Genomic DNA, 21,282 nt, shown 5'->3' with positions numbered 1-21,282 from the left:
CGTGGGCTGCAGTTTCTGGGGTTACAGAAAATCAGACACGTGCTCACACACTAAGTCCATCACAGAGGCTCAGAGACGCTCTTCAGTATTGAGAGTTGGTCTTGGAGAAAAATAAAGGAACATCACCAGCGATCTCCATCAGGACAAACTGTTATCTTATATTCGACTGCTGGAAATGCTATACAACTTATAAATCATTCACATGATTGCGCAAGATAAAGAAATCACTCATATGATAAAGAAACACCACATTTAACTACCATTATCTCCACAGCCATTAAAAAAAAAAAAATCAATAGGCTACTAGTGCGAAAAAAAAGCAGCTTTCTGAAGCTCATTCTCCGAGAGCATATATTTTAAACCGGAAAGAGGGGAAACCGCCCCTCTGCTAAGTTTTGTAAGTTTCCATTTCCTCTGCTTTTTTGCTTAGGTGGTTCGTACGGCTTATAAAACCTTCGAGAACTTTGAAATACTGAGGTGTCTTCCCTGAGAAAAATGCAGCTATGGACAGGCACGTGCAGTTTGCAGGTGCTCACGACCTCCCTAAAGACCATGCATAGATTTGGGAAGATTTCCGTGGGTTTTAGAATTTGGTAGACAGGGTGAAGTAGAACATGCATTAAGTCTGAGTTCAAAGCCTTGGCGCTGACTACTTAACTCCTGGCATAGCTTTATGCAAAGCCACACCCTCAGGGACACTTTGTCAGCTCTAGCATGAATATAATTATTTTATGTAATTATACTTAACACAGTGTTTATGGGCATCACACGATAACGCCAAGAAGGGAAACCTATGCACAGAGCTGGCCTACTATTTTACAAAAAAAGACTCAGACTAACAATAATGTTGTTCATATTACACTTCTCACTATGACTTTCTACAGATTGTTGCCTTTCTCCACCTCTTCTATGCTTACTGACTGCATCAATCAACTCCCAAAACAGCTATTCCTTTCTCATAAAGCGAGTGAAGTGTTTGCCCGAAAGATTTTTCCCCGTTAAAATTTGGTTTCAAAACTCTAATAACCATTCACATTGTATTTAGGCACTTGTGTGCCTAAAAATACAGAAAATCTGATTGTGTAGCCTTGATGGGCCATGTCAGGGCTACGTGTGTGCTAAGTCACTTCTGTCGTGCCCGACTCTCTGCGCCCCCATGGACTGTAGCCCACCAGGCTCCTTGGTCCATGGGATTTTCCAGGCAAGAATACTGGAGTGGGCTGCCATTTCCTCCTCCAGGGGATCTCCCCGACCCAGGGATGGAATCTGGATCTCCTGCGTTGCAGGCAGATTCTTTACCATCTGAGGCCATCAACCCCGGGTGTGTTTCATCACACCCTAGCCAAATTACCACACTCTCACTCTGAAACCTCTCTGGATTTTCTCTAACCTCGATGGAAATAAGATGCCTCTGCATGCTTTACTCTGTTGGACTGACGGAAGTAGGATTAATGAAACAGGATTTGCGGACGTTTGGAGAACTTTGCAAATCTACACGCAATATACGAGTGAGAGAGTGAGACAGAGAGACCACGTGAAAAAAACATACCTGGTATTAGGGTGAGAGAGAGAGAGACAGAGAGGTTGCACATTAATGCCAGGATCTGAGAGCCTCCGGAGTCAGGAGAAGGCAGTTGAGCAGTTATTGAATCTGGAGCGTTCCCTTGTTTGCCAAAGCTCGCTCTGCTGGAAGAGGTCATCTCTACTCAAGTCCCCGAGCTGGGTTTGATGATTTAAGACTTGAGAAGCGAGGCTTGGCATCCGTGACATCTCAGGCCCTGAAGTCATTCTTCTGATACACAGAGGAGATTTCTATCCTAGGGAGAAAAGTGACCCGCGGTGCACAGAAGGCGTTCCAAGCTCCAGACGCCTGTTTTCAGCTTTCTATCACTTGTCACTATGTCACCGTCAACCACCGCTTTCGGGGAAGAGTCCCAAGAGAAGGTCAGGGGTAGCAGACCACCCTTTTAATGAAGATTCTCTGGGGCACCAGGACTTTGAGAGGGTGTGGGAGAGACTGTGCCTGGTAGGGCAAAGAGAAAGACGGGTTAGAGGGTCTGGGATCTTTTTTCTCCTGATCTTAAGTTTGAAAGGCTTGAACATAATAGAAGAGGTTAAGAAGAACCCTGGAAGGAACAATTTGCCTATTAAATCCTTGCCATGGCCAATTTCACATATTTAATTATCTCGCTTCAGTATAATGTGGGTCTATTTATCACCTCCCCAATGGAGCATCTACATTCTCTGTATTTGAAATGATGTTTGCAAAAAAGTCCTTGCATATAGCCATCTCTCTTTCTCTCTCTCTTTCTCTTTGTGTGTGTGTGTGTGTGTGTGTGTGTGTGTGTGTGTCTATCTCTTAATAGAGCTTCTAATCAATGGTTCATAAGCTGCAAGTCCCCAGAGATTCAGGCAACTGTGGTTCATCCCTTCTCAGTTACAAACAGATGGCTTCCACCAGCTCAGAGCTCTGCCAGCTCCAGAACAGTTTTTGAAAAGTCTAAGTGTGTTCCTTACAGGGAAAAGTGAAACCGTTAGTCACTCAGTCCTGTCCGACTCTTTGCGACACCGTGGACTGTAGCCCGCCGGGCTCCTCTGTCCTCGGGATTCTCCAGGCAAGAATACTGGAGTGGGTTGCCATGTCCTTCTCCAGGGGATCTTCCTGACCCAGGGATGGAACCCAGTTCTCCTACATTGCAGGCTGATTCTTTACCGTCTGAGCCACCAGGGACGCCCACCCAGGAATGATTTCAACATTAGCCACCAGGGACGCCCACCCAGGAATGATTTCAACATGAGCTACCAGGGACGCCCACCTAGGAATGATTTCAACATGAGCCACCAGGGACGCCCACCCAGGAATGATTTCAACATGAGCTACCAGGGAAGCCCACCCAGGAATGATTCCAACATCCATAACAAGTGAGTTGGAAACGGGAAATGAAAAATGGAACACATTTGCTTTTTCCTTGGCTGTGAACAATGAGCAGCAAGCCCAGAACACTGTCTACAAAAACAGAAGTTTTATTTAAGAGGCGACATAAACTCCATTTTCTTCCCCATAAAACATTGCTTCAGGTCAAGGTTTGGGGGAGGAAAATATTAAATAATGTGTATTTAACCGAGAAGGGCCTACCAGGCGGCTCAGTGGTAAAGAATCCACCCGCCAATGCAGGAGACGTGGGTTCCATCCCCGGGTCGGGAAGATTCCCTGGAGGAGGAAACGGCAACCCACTCCAGGATTCTTGCCTGGAGAATCCCACGGACAGAGAAACCTGGTGGGCTATAGTCCACGGGGCTGCAAAAGAGTCGGACACGACTTAGCACCTAAACAACCACCAGCACCCCAGGTAACTCAGAGCAGGAAAGCAGTGAGTGTGGCATGTTCTCTCCAGCTCCCGCCCAGCTAAGAAACAGGACGCTCTGCAGGTGTCCAGGGCAGACACCAAGCAGGCAGCACTAGAAGTCTGGGAGGGGGGAGCCTGCTGAGAATAACAGGTCCCCCACATCTCTGTGAGTTCCCTTGGAAACTGGCAGGAGGCCACCTCCTGAAAGCTCCCCAGAGAGGCCCCAAACCACAGGAAAGCTCTGCCAGGCCAGCCAAAGTGTGAGTTCCACCCTCGTGTCTGATTCTTTGCCACCCCATGGACTGTAGCCCACCAGGCTCCTCTGTCAGGGGATTCTCCAGGCAAGAATACCAGAGTGGGTTGCCATGCCCTCCTCCAGGGGAATCTTCCCTGACCCAGGGATTGAACCCGAGTCTCCTGCACTGCAGGACGCTTTAATGCACCAAGACTTGACAGGGGATCCCTCTCTGAATGGGCGAGGGGAGACCCTGGCCCTCATGGCCATGGAGTCCTCATTTCGGGTGCTGTGAGCGTCCTCTGAGAAAATAGGGCACTTTCTCATGAGGACTCACTGGTTTGCTCCGTAATTCTTCTTCCCGCACACGGGATTGGGGACTATGGGAGCTCAGGGAGGGGGACCCCTCGCCCCTCTCGCATGCTCTCACCCTCAGGGTGGGGGTACACTCCCTCCTCTGTCTCTCCCCCTCCGGGTGGGGTCCCCTGGGCCCTCTGTCTCTTCCCCCTCAGGGTGGGGGTCCCCTTGCCCCTCAGGCTCTCCCCCTCAGGGTGGGGGTCCCATCCCCCCTCTGTCTCTCCCCTTCCAGGTGGGGTCCCCTCGCCCCTCTGTCTCTCCCCCTCAGGGTGGGGGTCCCCTCGCCCCTCTGTCTCTCCCCCTCCAGGTGGGGTCCCCTCACCCCTCTGTCTCTCACCCTCAGGGTGGGGGTCCCCTCGCCCCTCTGTCTCTCCCCCTCCAGGTGGGGTCCCCTCACCCCTCTGTCTCTCACCCTCAGGGTGGGGGTACACTCCCTCCTCTGTCTCTGCTCCTCCGCGTGGGGTCCCCTCACCCCCCGGTCTCTCCCCCTCCAGGTGGGGTCCCCTGGGCCCTCTGTCTCTTCCCCCTCAGGGTGGGGGTCCCCTCGCCCCTCAGGCTCTCCCCCTCAGGGTGGGGGTCCCATCCCCCCTCTGTCTCTCTCCCTCCAGGTGGGGTCCCCTTGCCCCTCTGTCTCTCCCCCTCCAGATGGGGTCCCCTCGCCCCTCTGTCTCTCCTCCAGGTGGGGGTCCCCTCGCCCCCCTCTCTTCCTCCCTCGGGGGGTCCCCGCACCCCTCTGTCTCTCCCCCTCAGGGTGGGGGTCCCCTCACCCCTCTGTCTCTCCCCCTCCAGGTGGGGTCCCCTCGTCCCTCTGTCTCTCCCCCTCCAGGTGGGGTCCCCTCACCCCTCTGTCTCTACCCCTCCAGGTGGGGTCCCCTCACCCCTCTGTCTCTCCCCCTCAGGGTGGGGGTCGCCTTGCCCCTCTGTCTCTCCTCCAGGTGGGGGTCCCCTCGCCCCACTGTCTCTCCCCCTCAGGGTGGGGGTCACCTCGCCCCTCTGTCTCTCCTCCAGGTGGGGGTCCCCTCGCCCCTCTGTCTCTCCTCCAGGTGGGGGTCCCCTCGCCCCTCTGTCTCTCCCCCTAAGGGTGGGGGTCCCCTCGCCCCTCTGTCTCTCCCCCTCCAGGTGGGGGTCCCCTCACCCCTCTGTCTCTCCCCCTAAGGGTGGGGGTCCCCTCGCCCCTCTGTCTCTCTCCCTCCAGGAGGGGTCCCCATGCCCCTCTGTCTCTCCCCCTCCAGGTGGGGTTCCCTCACCCCTCTGTCTCTCCCCCTCAGGGTGGGGGTCCCCTCACCCCTCTGTCTCTACCCCTCCAGGTGGGGTCCCCTCACCCCTCTGTCTCTCCCCCTCAGGGTGGGGGTCGCCTCGCCCCTCTGTCTCTCCTCCAGGTGGGGGTTCCCTCGCCCCACTGTCTCTCACCCTCAGGGTGGGGGTCCCCTCGCCCCTCTGTCTCTCCCCCTCAGGGTGGGGGTCCCCTCGCCCCTCTGTCTCTCCCCCTCAGGGTGGGGGTCCCCTCACCCCTCTGTCTCTCCCCCTCCAGGTGGGGTCCCCTCGTCCCTCTGTCTCTCTCCCTCCAGGTGGGGTCCCCTCGTCCCTCTGTCTCTCTCCTTCCAGGTGGGGTCCCCTTGCCCCTCTGTCTCTCCTCCCCCGGGTGGGGGTCCCTTCGCCCCTCTGTCTCTCTCCCTCCAGGTGGGGTCCCCTCAGCCCTCTTGTCTCACCCTCAGGGTGGAGGTCCCCTCACCCCTCTGTCTCACCCTCAGGGTGGGGTTCCCTCACCACTCTGTCTCTCCCCCTCCAGGTGGGGTCCCCTCGTCCCTCTGTCTCTCTCCCTCCAGGTGGGGTCCCCTCAGCCCTCTGTCTCATCCTCAGGGTGGGGGTCCCCTCGCCCCTCTGTCTCACCCTCAGGGTGGGGTTCCCTCACCACTCTGTCTCTCCCCCTCCAGGTGGGGTCCCCTCGTCCCTCTGTCTCTCTCCCTCCAGGTGGGGTCCCCTCAGCCCTCTGTCTCACCCTCAGGGTGGGGGTCCCCTCGCCCCTCTGTCTCACCCTCAGGGTGGGAGTCCCCTCACCCCTCTGTCTCACCCTCAGGGTGGGAGTCCTCTCGCCCCTCTGTCTCTCCCCCTCAGGGTGGGGGTCCCTTCGCCCCTCTGTCTCTCACGCTCATACCTAAAGGTGCACTAGAGATCTTCATGTGAGTGAAGTCTCCACAAATCCGTGGTTCTGGTGACTGACAACTACTGGAATCCCAATAAAAACGACTGTCATTCTTTTCTCCCAGCTCTTTAAGATTTTTTTTTTTGGATGGAGACCACTTTTAAAGTCTTTATTGAATCTGTGACAATACTGCTTGTCTCTTCTGTTTTGGATTTTTGGCCGCACGGCATGTGGGATCCTAGCTCCCTCGTCAGGGATAGAAGCTGCATCTCCCGCATTGGAAGCCCAAGTCTTGACTACTGGATCAGCAGGGAAGTCCCTCCCCTGCCACCAGATTCTTCACCCTGGGGGTCTTTGCACATCCTTAGTCATAACCCTCAGCATGTATGCATGCAATCCATGACACGCTGAACTGGTCACAGCACCCCTGACATCTTGCGTAAAGTGCTTGTTAAGTCGCTCAGTCGTGTCTGACTTGGCGACCCCATGGACTGCAGCACGCCAGGCCTCCCTGTCCATCACCAACTCCCGGAGCTTGCTCAAACTAGTGTCCATCGAGTCGGTGATGCCATCCAACCATCTCATCCTCTGTAGTCCCCTTCTCCTCCTGCCCTCAATCTCTCCCCGGATCAGGATCTTTTCCCATGACCGTCTTACTTTCACTAAAATGGCGTCAACTAAAAAATGAGTCACCTGGGAGTCGAGAGTTTTTTTGTTTGTTTGGTGGTAATGTCAGGATCTTTTCCAAAGAGTCGGCTCTTCCCATCAGGTGGCTAAAGGTTGGAGCCAAGGATATTTTCAAGTGGCGTGCTTTGCGGTGTGAGCAACCTGCCTTCACACACTGGCCCTGGGGCTTATTTGAGGGAGTCCCTTAGCTCTGGGAGCCTCTTCCTACCCAGCAGTGGTAGGTGGGTTCCACTCCCTTCCCTTTCTCACTATCAACTCCCAGGCGGGGCCCTAGTCAGTGCTGCCGGGACCCACCTCACAGCTTTTCCCAACGCACCGCCTCCCACTCTCCCAGCCTTGACTCCTGGCCTCAGAAGCCCCTTCCGGGACTCCATTTCTCCACACCCTTCCCCCTCAGAGGCGCCCGGGGGGATTCCGGGACGAGAGGACCACACCAGCTCAGGGACGCCCTTCCTGCCCCGGGAACCTGGGGAATAAGACCCCCGGCTCTGAGGAAGCCAACACACACAGGAGTTTGTCCTCAGGTTCTTACCCAACTTACACAGGCGTTTCTGCGTAAAAGGATCACGGTGGGGCTGCATCAAAGGAAGGATCTTAAGGAAGAAAGGAGTCCTGCTGCTTCCTTTATGGACAGACAAGGCAGGAAATGGGAAGAAGGGTGTGTCCTGTACTCAGGTTTCCGTCTTTGTAAACACAGGTTCGAACCCTGCGTCAGGAAGATGCCCTGCAGGAGGGCATGGCAACCCACTCCAGGATTCTTGCCTGGAGACTCCCATGGACAGAGGAGCCTGGTGGGCTACGGTCCACCAGGTTGAAGGAGGAAACAGACAGAGCTAGACTCCATCTTAGGCCAGGCTGCGAACATCAGGCTACACGCCTGGTCACCCTCCCAATGGACTCTGAACTTTGTGCCCGGGGTCTATAGAAACGGCATACCATGGAAAACCAGACCCCTGGATAAAAGAGCCTCAGGACTTGGACTCTCCATCGCCTAAAAGAATATGCTAATTACCTCTGTAACAGAACAAAGTCATAAATTCCAATATGTTTATCGGAATATGACCACAGGCCTATTGATAAATGTCCACTGTTTAACTATCTAGGTTTATGACACATGAATCATGGGTTAACTTTGATCGTATCTCTCTTTTACCTTGTCCAGACTAGTTTCAGGGAATTTGGGGAGGTGGGTTTGAGCAAGTAGACTTGGGGTATATAAGGTTTTCACAAAAACTGGTCGGGGTCCTTGGCTAAGAGGAGACTCTGCCTTGGGCCCGCCGGCGTCATCAACTGCACTCCACAACCTGCACTGTCCTTCTGAGTGAGGTTGTTTCCCGGAACGCTTGGCTACAACAGGGTCTCAGAGTCGGACAGGACTGAAGCGACTTAGCACGCACACACGCAGGTTGAGGGCTTCCCTGGTGGCTCAGGGGTAAAGAATCTGCCTGCCAACGCAGGAGATGTGGGTTCCATCCCTGATTCAGGAAGACCCCACATGGCACAGAGCAAGGAAACCTGAGCCCCACGGGTACTGAGCCCATGTGCCGTAGAACCCGAGCTTTGCAACAAGAGAAGTCACTGGAATTGCAAGCCCAACCACCGCAACTAGAAAGGAGCCGCCGCTCGCCGCAAATAGAGAAAGCCCAAAGGCAGTGACAAGGACCCAGCACAGACACACATAATTAAATAACCAATTAAAAAAAAAAAAAAATAGGTAAAGCTTAAACACTGAGATTTTCTTCTGAGTAACAACACGGTTCACCCCAACTTTCAAAATGTTTCTAGAAGCGCTGAGCATTTTCCCTCCTTCCACAACTAAATGACCGGCTGTCACCTGAGTCCAGGCAGCCAAGCAGCGAAGCCAGCGAAAGTGGCTTTGCGGGTGATAGTGGGTGAGGGAAAAGGGATGATGTGCATGCTGCCTTGCTCCTTGGTCGGTGTGCACAACATGCACGTTTATTGCATATTATAAAAACCACACAATTATACATCATAGTTTGACTTCCAAGTACACAATACTGAAATCAAACAAATGCAGCTGAGTTATTTACCACTTTCAAGTCTACTGTGGCTTACAACAGATGCTTGCAAACGGACCAGGAACACGACTTCCACTTATAATTTGGATTCAAAAGCACCACACAACTATAAATTAATTTCTAAGTAGACTATTGGGATACAACTTCTGTGTAAACTACTTTTTATTAACTTTCTTTTGTTTACAGTATTTCTCCTGCAAAGGAGGAGGAGAGGAGGGAAGGACAAAGGTGAGCATGAAGAGAAGAGAAAGAAGGAAAAACAGCAGCAACAGCAGAATTTGCCAAGCATCGTGCTGACCAACCAGCCTTGAGGAGATAGGCAGGTAACTTGAGCCGTGTCTGTCTCCATAACAACGTCAGGAACAGCACCTAAGTAATAATAACAGTGACTAACTAACACGCATGCGTAGCCGTCTTCAGGGCAGGAAGACACGCTTGTGAGGACCGTGGAAGGACTTGTCTTTTGCTGCTCAGTCGCTCAGTGGTGTCAGACTCTTTTCAACCACGTGGATGGCAGCACGCCAGGCCTCCCCGTCCTTCACCAGCCCCCGGAGCTTGCTCAAACTCATGTCCATCGAGTCAGTGATGCCATCCAACCATCTCATCCTCTGTCATCCCCTTCTCCTCCCACCTTCAATCTTTCCCAGCATCGGGGTCTTTTCCAATGAGTCAGCTCTTCGCATCAGGCGGCCCAAGTCTGCTGAATGTTGAACATCATGTTTAGAATAATGATGTTCAGGGCTTCCTTGGTGGCCCAGTGGTTAAGAATTTGCCTGCCAATGCAGGAGACACAGGTTCAACCCCCAGTCCAGGAAGATCCTACAAGCCACAGAGCAACTAAGCCTGTGCACCACAATTACTGAAGCCTGAGAGCCTAGGGCCCATGCTCCGCAACCAGAGAAGTCACCGCTCCGCAACCAGAGAAGTCACCGCAAGGAGGAGACTGCCCACTGCAACTAGAGAACAGCCCCGATGTGCCGCAGCTAGAGAAAGCCCTCGCACAGTGAGGAAGACCCACCGCAGCCTGCCTAAGTCCATAAAGACAGAAGAATGATGCTTAAAGACAGATGAGAGGGCTGAAGTCTGACCGATCATTTCACTCATCTTATGGACAGACTGCGGGGTCAAACCTGAAGTGAACCCAGCACCCGCTGGCCTCTGACAGGATCGGGTTTCTGAGCCTTCCAAGCAGAGGAGGAAACCCTGGACTTCTGGGACTCAGGGAAGTCAGCTGTACTCCAGAGGCCTCTGGGGGGACCTACGTGCTGGACATTCACTCCTGGTGATGACTGACACCCAAATATCATCCAAGCAAGCCCGTCTGACGCCTGCTGATCTGTGTGCCTGGATGGTCACCAGCTGTGTGCCCATTGTAATCAAGAGCTCAGAGACGCCCTGCAAGACGCAGGAAGTGTATTGATTAGAAACACCTCTGGAGCTTTGGAGGGGGGAGGCAATTCTTGGGTGTTGAGGCCTGCCCCAGCCCACAGAAGCGAGGCCTTGCGCCAAGGACCCCTCCAAAGCTGACTGAGCCCCTCTCTAACTGTTGCCAAAAGCCCCCTGATCATTACTCACAAGCTTCCTCGCTCCCAATTAGGAAAAGGTTGCCCACTCCAGTAAACAACCCCCAAACCAATCACCTAACGCCAGCCTTCCAGCAGGAATTTTCTTTGTCTTGAGACTATCAACACTGGCTGTTAACCCGTGAAAACTGTCTGTCGGGAGGTTGGCCTGAAGCACCTGCAGTGCCCACTTTATCTCTGCTCTTTGTTCTTGGTAGACTTTTCACTCCCTTCTGAAGAGCCCCGTGTCTGGAAACTCTCGTCCAGGTGCTCGGACGGCCTCAACACTGGGCATTTGTATAGAGTATCCGTGTTTAAAAACAACCAGATCACATGATGATCGTTTACTTTTATCTTGTTTCTTCCACTTTCTCTACTTCATACTCAGTGCTCCCATCTGTTTCGCTGTATGTTTTCCCTTTTCTCCATCTCCCTTTTTGTTGTTTGCGCCTTCTGAAGGCCTTATCAAGGGTAGTAGCAAAGCTTCTGTACATACACATATGGGGCTTCCCTGGTGCCTCAGTTGGTAAAGAATCCACCTGCAATGCAGCAGACCTGGGTTCGATCCCTGGGTCAGCAAGATCCCTTGGAGAAGCAAATGACAACCAACTCCAGTATTCTTGCCTGGACAGAGGAGCCGGGAGGGCTGCATTCTATGGAGTCCCAAGAGTCAGACGCAATTTAGTAACTAAACCACCACACACACACATATAAATAGCATGTACAATGTAATCTATATATTTTAGAAAACTTAAAAAAAATTTGCCTATCTAAAAAAATTGATGACATTTTGATTCGACTTGTTTGACTTAGTATGAATCGGATGCTAGATTTCTAATTTATATTCACTCAAAACTCTGATATAGTTCCATGTATTTTGGCATCTAATATTACTGCTAAAGGGCTTCCCCCGGTGGCTCAGTGTTAAAAAATCTGCCTGCAATGCAGGAGATGCGGGTTCAGTCCCCGGGCTGGGAAGATCCTCTAGTGAAGAGAACAGCAACCCACTCCGGTATTGTTGTCTGGAGAATCCCATGGACAGAGGAGCCTGACAGGCCACAGTCCACGGGGTCACAAAGAGTCGGACATGGCTAAAGTGACTGAGCACATGTTCACATCACTGCTAGAAGTCTAGAAAGTTTAATACCTTACTGATTAAAAAAAAATTCTTTTTTTGAACTGGACTTGAAACTTCTAATCCAGTTCTGAGAATATAAAGAAATATCGTCTTGTAAAGAGAAAGGATGCTGTAATAATACCTGGGTTACTCATGCAAATCTCCCGGGGGCCCACAAATCCCAAAATGCTTCTGTATGAGTTTGCTGCCACAACACGGCACCCCAGATGGAGGCTTCCACGACACAAATGGAATTCACAGCTCTGGAGGCTGTCAGCCCCAGATCAACATGCAGGCAGGCTGGCTACCCGTAACTCCCGTCTCCTGGCCGTCTCCTCATTGGGTCCTCACACGGTCATCCCTCTGAGTATGTCTGTGTCCTTATCTCTCTTATAAGGCCACGGGTCAGAAGGAATCAGGGCCCAACCTAATGACCTCACCTTACCGTCAGTACTTCCTCAAAGCCCCATCTCCAATTACCGTCACCTTCGGAGGCCCTAAGTGTCAGGATCTCAACATAGGATTTCTGGAGGTGACATCGTTCAGTCTAGAGCAGCTTCTCAGAAAAAAAAAATACACACACACACACACACACACACACACTCTCTCTCTCTCTCTCTCTCTCTCTTCAGGGCTTCCCTAGTAGCTCAGACGGTAAAGAAATCGGCCTGCAATGGAGTCCACCCATGTTCCATCCCTGGGTCGGGAAGATCCTCAGGAGGAGGGCATGGCAACCCACTCCAGTATTCTTGGCCAGGAAAAATCCCATGGACAGAGGAGCCTGGCGGGCTACAGTGCACGGGGTTGCAAAGAGTCTCACTTAGCAAGCAGAGGTTCACTTAAGAACATGGGAGTTTGGGTCTGTCAGTTCAGTTCAGTCGCTCAGTCATGTCCAACTCTTTGTGAGCCCATGAATCTCAGCACGTCAGGCCTCCCAGTCCATCACCAACTCCCGGAGTTTACCCAAACCCATGTCCATCGAGTCAGTAATGCCATCCAACCATCTCATCCTCTGTTGTCCCCTTCTCCTCCTGCCCCCAATCCTTCCCAGCATGAGGGTCTTTTCCAATGAGTCAACTCTTCGCATCAGGTGCCCAAAGTATTGGAGTTTCAGCTTCAACATCAGTCCTTCCAATGAACACCCAGGACTGATCTCCTTTAGGATGGACTGGTTGGATCTCCTTGCAGTTCAAGGGACTCTCAAGAGTCTTCTCCAGCACCACAGTTCAAAAGCATCAATTCTTCAGCACTCAGCTTTCTTCACCGTCCAACTCTCACATTCATACATGACTACGGTAAAGGTCATATTGTGCATGGGCAGACCTGGGAACCATGAGAGTTGGACCATAAAGAAGAATGAGCACCTTAGAATCGATGCTTTAAAATCGTGGTGCTGGAGAAGACGTGAGAGTCCCTTGGACATCAAGGATATCAAACCAGTCAATCTTTAAGGAAATCAACCCTGGATATTCATTGGAAGGACTGATGCTGAAGCTCCAGTACTTTGGCCCCCTTATGCAAAGAGCCGAATCATTGGGAAATGGTAAAGGTCATGGTAAAACCATAGCCTTGACTAGATGGACCTTTACTGGCAAAGTAATGTCTCTGCTTTTTAATATGCTATCTAGGTTGGTCATAACTTTCCTTCCAAGGAGTAAGCGTCTTTTGATTTCATGGCTGCAGTCACCATCTGCAGTGATTTTGGAGCCCAAAAAATAAAGTCTGCCACTGTTTCCACTGTTTCCCCATCCATTTCCCATGAACTAATGGGACCAGATGCCATGATCTTAGCTTTCTGAACGTTGAGCTTTAAGCCAACTTTTTCACTCTACCTCCTTTATAATATAACTGAAGCATAAATAATATACCATAACATTATACCTCAATAAAGAATCATCAACCACCTGTTTTTTGGTGGGGAGGCTAGATTTTGGGTGATGAAAGAAATGGACTATATTCCTTGGACTTCCCTGGTTGCCCAGTGGTTAGGACTTGGTGCTTTCACTGCCAAGGGTCCAGGTTCAACCCCTGGTCAGGGAACTAAGATCTCATAAGCTTGGTCAGGGAACAAAGATCTCATAAACCTGGTCACAGAACTAAGATCTCATACGCCTGGTCAGGGAACTAAGTTCTCATAAGCCATGCAGCACAGCCGATAGGAACAGAACAAAGGGACAAAACAGGCAATTAAATGGTTAATCCCACGAAGGGATTATAGGTAGAAAACTATGGGAAACTCCTGTATGTTAATGATTACTGGAGAAAGCAGGTTGGCTTAACCGAAAAACCCAGCTGGCCTGCTTAGCAACAAAAGCATGCTGCAGAAGCACGGGATGCGCCCCCAAACTATGAAACAATGGTGGCAGGAGCCCCACATCCTGTCCAGGGAGCTCAGTGAGTTCAGCTCAGTTCAGTTCACTTGCTCAGTCATGTCCGACTCTTTGTGACCCCATGGACTGCAGCACGCCAGGCCTCCCTGTCCATCACCAACTCAGTAAGTTAATGACTCTCAAAACGGGCTCTGTGCACATAAGAAACAATCGTTTATGGGAAGGAGACTTTTCAACATGAAAGATCCTTGTTGTACTCGGACCTGAAAATATTTTCCAAAGTGCTTTATGACAGTCCCGGCCTGACCACACGGGGACAAATTTCCCTGCCCTACCTGGGGGAGGAACTGATGATGGAAACAACGTATATTCAAGAGAGACAAAGGTCTTCTCCTCCGACTCCTTCCTCTGAGTATAAAACTGCAGCCCACTGAGTTCTGGGGTGGCACTTGTCGCCCACCCGTTTGGAAGCCTCAGAAGGATCCTATTCCATTAGATCATTCTTATCTGCCACTTTGCTCTCGTTGAATTCTCTTCTGCTCTGACATGAAGGACTGGGGTTACCAGAGCTCCTCAGAGCCCCTTGAAATGACACCAGTTGGTTTCGCAGCCAGAAAAAAAAAAAAAAAAGGAATATATTTTCAAATAACTCCCAGCTGTGAGTGAGAGGAGATTAAAAATAATGAATATCCATACTGAGGTAATTCAGGAGAAAATGCATGAAATATACCCGTCTCTTCTACAAGTCAGCTTCTAGACGGACTGCCTTCTCCGCTCCTGTTCCTCCCATCCTGAACATCCCCGCGTGTCCACCCCACTGCCCCTGCTGAGACCTCACCTGGCCCTTTGCCACACACCACCACAGAGTCACCCCAGGAGCCTCTTTCTGCAACCCCCGTGCGTGTGTGTGCTGAGTCACTCGGTCGTGTCCGACTCTTGGCAACCCCATGGACTGTAGCCTCGCCAGGCTCCTCCGTCCACGGGATTCTCCGGGCAAGAACGCTGGAGTAGGGAGCCATGCCCTCTTCCAGGGGGCCTTCCCCACCCAGAGATCAAACCCGTACCTCCTGCGTTAGCACTGAGCCACCAGGGAAGCCCCACCGTCCCCCACAGAGAATCCCTACAATGAACTGGGTCTCCTCTGTGCCAAGGTGGCTCCTGATGGAGGCTCTCAAGGGGGAAGGGCAGCCTGACTCGTCCCCAGCACTTCGACTCAGCCGGGCAGTCCCCTTCCTCCTGTTCACAGGGGCGAACCTCTAACACAGCTCTGCTCCAGAATCTCACCCGCAGGAACGGCAAGCGCCCCTCTGCCTGTGGCTTCCCTTCCTATCGACCTTCTTGCGCCCTTTCGCACCACAGGCCGCTTCCAGCGAGACTCAGGATCTGCATCACTTTAACAGGTTCCAGTGGTCACGTATGAATGTGAGAGCCGGACCAAAGAGAAAGCTGAGCGCCAAAGAATCGATGCTTTTGAACTGTGGTGTTGGAGAAGACTCTCGAGAGTCCCTTGGACTGCAAGGAGGTCCAGCCAGTCCATCCTAAAGGAGATCAGTCCTGGGTGTTCACTGGAAGGATTGATGCTGAAGCTGAAAGTCCAATACTCTGGCCACCTGATGCAAAGAACTGACTCATTGGAAAAGACCCTGATGCTGGGAAAGATTGAGGGCAGGAGGGGAAGGGGACGACATAGGATGAGATGGTCAGATGGCATCATCGACTCAACGGACATGCGTTTGAGTAAGCTGTGGGAGTTGGTGACGGGCAGGGAGGCCTCGAGCGCTGCAGTCCGTGGGGTCGCAAAGAACCGATTCTTCACTTGCTCACACGACTGAGCAAGTGAACAACAACAAACGTGTAAAACGGAACTAGTGGGAAGCTGCTGCAGAGAACAGGGAGCTGAGCTGAGCGCTCTGTGCTGACCCAGAGGGGTGGGCTGGCGTGCCGGTGGGGAGGGGAGCTCAAGAGGGAAGGCATGTATGTATACTTGTGGCTGGTTCCCAGTTGTACAGCAGAAACTAACACAACATTACAAAGCTGTTATTGTTGTTCAGTCGGTAAGTCATGTCCGACCCCATGGACTGCAGCACGCCAGGCTTCTCTGTCCTTCATCAACTCCCTGAGTTTCCTCAAACCCATGTCCATGGAGTCAGTGATGCCATCCAACCATCTTATCCTCTGTCGTCCCCTTCTCCTCCCGCCTTCAATGTTTCCCAACATCAGGGTCTTTTCCAGTCAGTCAGCTCTTCGCATCAGGTGGCCAAAGGATTGGAGCTTCAGCATCAGTTCTTCCAATCATATGCCAACCTAAAACAAAACGAACTATGGGCTTTGCTGGTGGCTCAGTGGTAAAGAATCCGCCTGCTAAAGCAGGAGACGTGGGTTCGATTCTTGATCCGGGGAAGATCCCACATGACTCCAAGCAGCTAAGCCTGTGTGCCACAACTTGTGAGCCTGTCTTTGCAGCCTGGCAACTGCAACTACCACAGCCCAGGAGCTCTAGGGCCCGTGCTTCCGGACCAGAGAAGCCCCCGCGATGAGAAGCATGCACAGGGCCACTAGAAGGTAGCCCCTGCTTGCGGCAACTACAGAGAAGCTTCAGCAGCGACGAAGAGGCAGCGCGGCCACCAACAAAGAAAGAAAATTGCAAAAAACAATGAAATAAAATATTTAGAAACAAACAAAAATAATTAAACATACAATAAACAGCTCTTTCCTTTCTTGCCTCCTGGGCCTGCCTTAAGTTTTTATGCAGAGAGAATCTTCACTGAAATCACGGGGTCTGCAAACTAGCCTTAAAGGAGGACCAAATCCAGGCCAGGCCGTGCTATTTTTTTTTTTTTTTTTATGGCCCTAGAGAGAAAGAATATTTTTTAAATCTCTTTTTTAATCGTTGAAGAAAATCAAAAGCAGACTTGGTGACACGTGCAAACGACTGACCGTTGACATTTCAGTCCTCACCTGCCTCTTTACGAGCACACGGACACCCTCGTGGGTTCGGCACTGTCGGTGGAAGCTTCTACACCGCAGTGCAGAGCTGAGTGGCTGCAAAGACTAAAGTATTTACTGTCTGACACGCAACGGGAAAAGCCTGCTGATCCCAGCCTCAAAGGTAACCCTCCACTCTCTCTATTCTAGGACTTAAGTAAGACTTGACCGGCTGGCCGACCAGTTCTCCTTTTGATATGCAAAGCTGGCCGTAAATCCCCCTTCTGCCCGAGAAAGCCTGTCTTTCAGGATCACCAGCCTCACCTCAGGCTCTCAAACACACAATGCGCTTTGCGAGTGGAGGTGAACAAAATCCCCTTTCTCCCTGAGAAAGCCTGCCTTTCAGGATCACCAGCTTCACCTCGGGCTCTCAAAAAGACAGTGGGCTTTGGGAGCGGAGGTGAACGATGACCTCATTATTTCTTCTTTCCACTCCGGCTTTAGAAATCCTTACCGAGCATTTTAGATAATGGATGATTCCGGCTCCCCGGAGGGGGTTGGAGGGGAGGCTGAGCCCAAGGACAAGCAAGAGCAACAGGGCTATTTTTCATCAACTATCACCTTCAGTGCAAACACAAAATAAACTATCACCTTCGGTGCAAACACAAATGATACCGTGGAAGGCAGGGAGGAACATAAAACGGTCAACAGAGCAGGGGCCGTGGGGCTTAAAGAGACAGGAATAACTGAGGGGCTGAACAAGACCCCGTAGGGCTGAGGAGGATGGCGCGGAGGGCAGACAGGAGGGAAGGGCATAGCACCCTCCCCCTAAAAAAAATAACGGAAGCAAAAGTCTCAGAACCGAGAGGCGCCGGTGAGGGGTGAAGCTCGTGTGGTTCTTCCAGGAGCTGGATGCTATCTGCAGACTAGGAGATCCTGCGAAGGACGGAAACACAGTGACCCCTTAAAAGGCAAGCAGTTATAAAAAAAAAAAAAAAAGTCGTTGCAAATTCACAGAACCTTGATGAACTCATCAGTGATAAAGGTTGGTAGCCAGTACTGTCCGTCCCAGCTGTTACAGTTTATGGCAGGAGTGTAAAAATTTTGCATGTGTTTTAAAAAAAACTTAAAAGACAAGTGGTTACTCTTCCCCCATGTTCTGAAGCAGATGAACCAATGTTGCAATCACTCTAGATACATTCTGTCAAAGTGCTAAAGGGGGTGCAATACATCTTGCAACCCAGGTGCTGAGATTTAACTGCCTGCAGGCAGCATTTGAGAGAAACTCAGGAAACATATGCAACTGAATCACACCCTTATACACCTTAATGACACCCTATCTCATGAACACAAGGAAAAACACAAATGAGAAGGACCGTGAAGACAAAGCTCAGGGCAAGGGCAACCCGAGCATCCGGACAGCCTCTTTTTGTTTCCCCACAAGCTTCACACTCTGCTCTTTCGGAGCTAGATGCTCTGTGAATCCTTGTGTCTTTAACAGTCCTGTTTTTTGAGGGGTTTTTTTGGCAGTCCCCTCCAATTCCCACTTAGGGCTTCCCTGGTAGCTCAGTTGGTAAAGAATCTGCCTGCAATGCAGGAGACCCCTGGTTTGATTCCTGGGTCAGGAAGATCCCCTGGAGAAGGGAGAGGCTCCCCACTCCAGTATTCTTGGGCTTCCCTGGTGGCTCAGCTGGTAAAGAATCCGCCTGCAATGCAGGAGACCTGAGTTCGATCACTGTGTCAGGAAGATCCCCTGGAGGAACGACAATGGGAACCTCTTCCAGTATTCCTGCCTGGGAAATCCCATGGGCAGAGGAGCCTGGTGAGCGACAGTCGATGGGGTCTCAGAGAGTCGAACATGTCTAAATCAGCTGAGCATGCACGCACACGTTCGATAAACAGCACTGCAATGAACACTCCAAGATACGCAATTCCCAGGGACTTCCCTGGTGGTTCAGTAGTTAAGAAAGTCTGCCTGCTGATGCCAGAGACACAGGTTTGATCCCTGGTCGGGGAAGATCTCACATGCCTCGGAGCAACTAAGCCCTGTGCCCCACAACTACCAAGCCTGTGCTCAGAAGCCACAAAAGAAGCCACTGCAGTGAGGAGCCCACAGACCGAAACACAGTGTAAAAAGATACGCAATTCCCAGTTAGCAAACTCAAAGGAACGAAAATGAGTCCCTAAGTGGTCGTGACTGGGACCAAATAAAATAGGAAATCACAGGGAGTCTAGTTTATCTTAATTTATAGAGATGTTGGTGTAGGAGAAGGCTCTTGAGAGTCCCTTGGACTGCAAGGAGATCCAACCAGTCCATCGAAGGAAATCAGTCCTGAATATTCATTGGAAGGACTGATACTGAAGCTAAAGCTCCAATCCTTTAGCCACCTGATGCGAGGAACTGACTCACTGGAAAAGACCCTCCCTGATACTGGGAAAGACTGAAGGCGGAAGGGGAAGGGGATGACAGAGAGTGAGACGGTTAGATGGCATCACTGACTCGATGGACATGAGTTTGAGTAAGCTCCGGGAGCTGGTGATGGACAGGGAGGCCTGGTGTGCTGCAGACCATGGGGTCCCAAAGAGTCGGACACAACTGAGCGACTGAACTGAACTGATAGAACAGATGTGTTTTGAACTACTGAGTGAAAATAAAGTGACGCAGTGCCTTCCTGGGATTCCTTTATAGAAGAACTACCTGCAGATCCTTGCAGAATGCATCTGAGCACCATGAGAGAAAGACATGAGCGAAGGTAAAGAAAATATCAGGTGTTTTTTTTTTCCCACTGGACACCTTCCGACCTGAGGGGCTCATCTCCCAGTGTCATCTCTTTTTCCCTTTTCATCCTGTCATGGGTCTCCAGGCAAGAGTACTGGAGTGGTTTGCCATTCCGTCCTCCAGTGGGCCCCAGTTTGTCAGAACTCTCCACTATGACTCGTCCATCTTGGGCGGTCCTGCACAGCACGGCTCGTAGCTTCGTTGAGTTACACAAGCTTTGCCATGACCAGGCAGTGATCCCTGAAGAGGCCCAGAAAAAATAGTTCAGATTTATTATGCATTGCAATAGCAAAAAAAAAAAAAAAAAATTAACCAGTTAATCATAAAGGAAATCAGTCCTGAATATTCACTGGAAGGACTGATGCTGAAGTTGAAACTCCAATCCTTTGGCCACCTGATGCAAAGAACTGAATCACTGGAAAAGACCCTGATGCTGGGAAAGATTGAGGGCAGGAGGAGAAGGGGATGACAGAGGATGGGATGGCTGGATGGCATCACCTACTCGATGGACATGAATTTGAGCAAAGTCCGGGAGTTGGTGATGGACAGGGAGGCCTGGCGTGCTGCAGTCCATGGGGTCGCAGAGAGTCAGACACGACTGAACTGAACTGATCCTTTTTTTTTTTCTTCAATTTTGGCTGTGCTGGGCCTTCATTGCAGCACGTGGGTTTTCTCGAGTTGCAGTGCGTGGGCCTGTTGCCCTTCACCCTGTGGGGTCTTAGTTAACCGACCAGGTATTGAACTCCTGTCCCCTGCATTGCAAGGCAGATTCAACCACTGGAACACCCGGGAAGTCCCCTGGAAAGGATCATATTTTGCGTGTCTACTATCCACCTAACATGTTAATCTTACACACATTTTCTGTCATTAGCTCACATTTATGACTTAACACTCAAGAATAATGAAAAATAAAACGCAAATTCTGCACAGCTAAATGTCATTCCTGAGTGAAACATGCTTTAATCTTCTAAAACTGGCGTTGTAAGTTGCAGGATACACGCTTTCTGGCTAATTCACTAACTTGGGAGATCAGGCCAGCAGCAAATCTGAAAACAAACCAAGAGGGGGATGTTTGCCAATGACTTCTTAGAAGGCAAACATCACAGCCCTGAGCTTAATTCTGACACCACTGGCTTAAGGAAAGGCTCTGCCAAAACTGGAGTCAAGCAGAGAATCACAGCATTGGAGAGAAAACCCCAAGGAATGGTTTCCAGGAAGAACAAGTTCTAAGGAGGTCTTCAATGCCTGGCCAACGCTGTATTCTGTGTTTGAGACGATGTCTGTGTTTTTTTAATCCGGCGGGTGTAAACTGCTGGCCAGGAAAATCTGTGCGATGTCATAGCAATCCAGCCCCTTGGCCAATTTCCAATATCCCACCGTGTCTCTGAGCATGTAGTAGCAATACGACATGCTTTCCTCTCCCACCCTTTTCTGAGAAGCTGTTGAGAGTACTGGATGGTTTTGGAAGAACATTCTCATCCAGGTGACGTCTCTACTTTATTCTGCCTTTAAGCTTCGTGCTTTGAAGACACCAGGTCTGCTCATTGGCTTACGGTTCCTCAGCAACCTAGAGTGTTACACTGAATGGGGTGGATTCTCTCCGCATGTGGATCAGTAATTAACCAAGGTTCGGGTTAGGCTTCCCTGGTGTCTCAGCAGGCAAAGAAACTGCCTGTAATGCAGGAGTCACGGGAGATGCAGGTTCGATCCCTGGGTCAGGAAGATCCCCTGGAGGAGGGCATGGCAACCCACTCCAGTATT

The 21,282-nt window shown here is 51.0% G+C and overlaps 1 long non-coding RNA gene and 1 other non-coding gene across 3 annotated transcripts in view; one reads left to right on the top strand and one right to left on the bottom strand.

Moving 5' to 3' along the window:
• Positions 1-21,282, bottom strand: part of LOC145537829 (uncharacterized) — a 443,496-nt gene that overhangs the window by 392,997 nt on the left and 29,217 nt on the right. The gene's annotated exons all lie outside the window — the stretch shown is intronic.
• Positions 13,455-13,527, top strand: TRNAE-UUC (transfer RNA glutamic acid (anticodon UUC)). Its single transcript has one exon. It is a non-coding gene; the product is annotated as a tRNA-Glu (tRNA).

The sequence above is a fragment of the Giraffa tippelskirchi genome, chromosome Y (assembly GCF_054371585.1).
Source record: "Giraffa tippelskirchi isolate mGirTip1 chromosome Y, T2T-mGirTip1v1.2.pri, whole genome shotgun sequence".
NCBI lineage: Eukaryota > Metazoa > Chordata > Mammalia > Artiodactyla > Giraffidae > Giraffa > Giraffa tippelskirchi.
This window is presented reverse-complemented; position numbering and strand designations above follow the sequence as displayed.